The sequence below is a fragment of the Pongo abelii genome, chromosome Y, assembly GCF_028885655.2.
Source record: "Pongo abelii isolate AG06213 chromosome Y, NHGRI_mPonAbe1-v2.0_pri, whole genome shotgun sequence".
In the NCBI taxonomy this organism is placed as follows: Eukaryota; Metazoa; Chordata; class Mammalia; order Primates; family Hominidae; genus Pongo; species Pongo abelii.
The window spans coordinates 29,834,588-29,838,290 of NC_072009.2; positions in this window are offsets into that span (position 1 = coordinate 29,834,588).

Below are 3,703 nucleotides of genomic sequence, written 5' to 3' on the forward strand. Positions count from 1 at the left end.
AACTCCACTGCACTCCATTCCACTCCATCCCATTCCTTTCCACCCCATTCCACTATAATCCATTCCAACCCACACCACTCCAATTCATGCCATTACGTTCCATTTCATTCCATTCCTCCACATTCCACTCCACTAATGTCCACTCTGTTCCATTCCATTCCACTGCGTTCCATTCCATTCCTTTCTTTTGAGAGTATGACACTCAGTCACCCTGCCTAGAGCACACTGGTAAAATCGCAGCTCCCATTCCATTCCATCCCATTCCATTCCACTCCACTCCAGTCCACTCCATTCTGCTCTGCTCCATTCCAGTCCATTACACTGCACTCCATTCCCTTCCACTACACTCCAATCCACTCCACTCCACTCCACTTCTATCCATTCCATTCCACTCCATTCCATGCCATTCCACTCCACTCCATTCCATTCCTTTCCTCTCCGCTCCACTCAATTCCATTCCACTCCACTTCACTCCAATCCATTCCACTCCTCTCCACTCCACTCCATTCCATTCTATTCCATTCCATTCCATTCTATTCCATTCCACTCCACTCCATTCCATTCCATTCCACTCCATTCCATTCCATTCCATTTAACTCCATTCCACTCCAGTCCACTAAATTCAATTTCACTCCGTTCCACTCCTTTCCACTTCATTCCGTTCCACTCCATTCCACTCCAATCCATAAGACTCCATCCCACTCCTTTCCATTCCTTTCCACTCCACTCCACTCCAATCAACTGCGTTTCTCTCCACTCCATTCCATTTCATTTAATTTCACTCCTATTCACTCCATTCACTTCCACTCCACTCCACACCACGATATTCCATTCAACTGCACTCCACTTCACTCAATTCCATTCCACTCCACTCCCCTCCTCTCCACTCCATTCCATTCCATTCCACTCCACTCTACTCCACTCCATTCCGTGCCATTCCATTCCATTTGGTTCCATTCCATTCCACTCCACCAGACTCCACTCCACTCCTTTAGATTCCATAGTACTCCATTTCACTGCTTTCCAATCCACACCACTGCGTTCCGTTGCATTCCCTTCCATTCCATTCGACTCCTCTCCATTCCACTCCACTCCACTCCACTCCATTCCAATCCATTGGATTCCATTTCACTCCATTCCATTCCATTCCACTCCATGCCACTCCACTCACCTCCACTCCCCTCCACTCCACTGCATTCTGTTCCATTCTATTCCATTCCAGTCCACTCTACACCTTCCAATCCTGTCCACTCCATTCCATTCCACTCCACTGCACTCCACTACATTCCATTGCATTCCACTCCCTTCCACTCCACTCCACTCCATTGCAGTGCACTCCTCTCTATTCCACTCCACTCCATTCCATTCCATTCCATTGCATTCCACTCCATTCTATTCTGTTTCACTCCATTCCACTCTACTCCACTGTACTACATTCCCTTCCATTCCACTCCTTTGAAATCAGTTCTTTCCTTCCACAGAATCTCTCTCGGTCACTAAGGCTGGAGTGTAGTCACACAATCTCAGCTCACATTTCTCTTCTCCATTCCATTGCATTCCATTCCATCCCATTCCATTTCTTTCTATTTCACTCCACTCCACTGCATTCCATTCCACTGCATCCCATTCCATTCCACTCTGTTCCTCTTCACTCCACTCCATTCTCCTCCTGTCCACTACATTCCATTCCATTTCACACCACTGCATTCCACTCCATTCTTTCGACACCATATCACTGTGTCAAACAGCCTGGAGAGCTTAGGCACAATCTCAGCTCACATTACATGTCAACTCTCTATTGAACTGCATTCTATTGCATTAAATTCCATTGCATCGCATTCCATTCCTTTGCTTTGCATTACATTCAATTCCATTCCATTCCACTCCTTTCCACTCCACTCCACTCCAGTACGTTCCTTTACATCCGATTCCATTCCACGCCATTGCACTCCTCTCCACTCCACTGCACTGCACTCCACTCCACACCATCCCATTACTTTCTGCTCCATTCCACAGCACTACACTCCTCACCACTCCACTCCACATCACTCCATTCCTTTACATCCGATTCCATTCCATTCCATTCCTCTCCATTCCAGGGCACTCTACTTCAGTCCACTCGAATCCACCCAATTAAAAATTCTTTCCATTCCATTTCTTTCTTTCAAGAGTATCTCACTCTGTCACCCAGCGTGGAGTGCAGTGGCACAATCTCAGCTCACATATCATTTCATCATTCCATTACATTCCATTGCATTCCATTCCATTCCAGTGCACTCCACTCCACTCAATTCCACTCCACTCCACTCCAATACGTTCCATTCCATTCCATTCCAATCCCTTCCATTCCACTCTGTTTTATCGACAGGATCTCCCTCTGTCACGCAGGCTCCAGCGCAGTGGCCAAATCACTGCACATATTTCTTCATTCCATTCGATTCAATTCCATTTCATTCCATTGGATTCCATTCCACTCCACTCCGTTCCATTCCACTCCACTCCGTTCCATTCCACTCCACTCCGTTCCTTTCCTCTTCATTCCATTCCACTCCATTCCACTCTCCTCCACGACACTCCACTCCATTTCACTCCACACCACTACACTCCTCTCCATTCCATTCCATTCCATTCCATTCCATTCCATTCCATTCCATTCCATTCCAATCCTTTTTTTCCACAGGATTTCATTCCGTCACAAAGGCTGGAGTGCAGTGGAACAATAACAGCTCACATTTCCTTTCAGCAGTCCATTGCATTCCATTCCAACCCATTGCATTCCATTCTATTTCACTCCACGATACTCCACTCCACTCCGTTCCATTCCACTCCGTCCCATTCCATTCGTCTCCATTCGACTCCACTCCACTCCACTCCACTCCATTCCATTCAATTCCATTCCACTCCATTCCATTTCACTCTATTGCATTCCATTCCTTTCTATCCACAGGATATAACGTGTCACCCAGTCTGGAGTGCAGTGGCACAATCTCAGCTCACACTACATCTCAACTTTCCATTGTATTATATTCTATTACAATGGATTCCATTCCATTCCATTACATTCCACTACTGTCCACTCAATTCTAGGCCATTCAACTCCGTTCAACTCCACTGCACTCCATTCCACTCCATCCCATTCCTTTCCACCCCATTCCACTATAATCCATTCCAACCCACACCACTCCAATTCATGCCATTACGTTCCATTTCATTCCATTCCTCCACATTCCACTCCACTAATGTCCACTCTGTTCCATTCCATTCCACTGCGTTCCATTCCATTCCTTTCTTTTGAGAGTATGACACTCAGTCACCCTGCCTAGAGCACACTGGTAAAATCGCAGCTCCCATTCCATTCCATCCCATTCCATTCCACTCCACTCCAGTCCACTCCATTCTGCTCTGCTCCATTCCAGTCCATTACACTGCACTCCATTCCCTTCCACTACACTCCAATCCACTCCACTCCACTCCACTTCTATCCATTCCATTCCACTCCATTCCATGCCATTCCACTCCACTCCATTCCATTCCTTTCCTCTCCGCTCCACTCAATTCCATTCCACTCCACTTCACTCCAATCCATTCCACTCCTCTCCACTCCACTCCATTCCATTCTATTCCATTCCATTCCATTCTATTCCATTCCACTCCACTCCATTCCATTCCATTCCACTCCATTCCATTCCATTCCATTTAACTC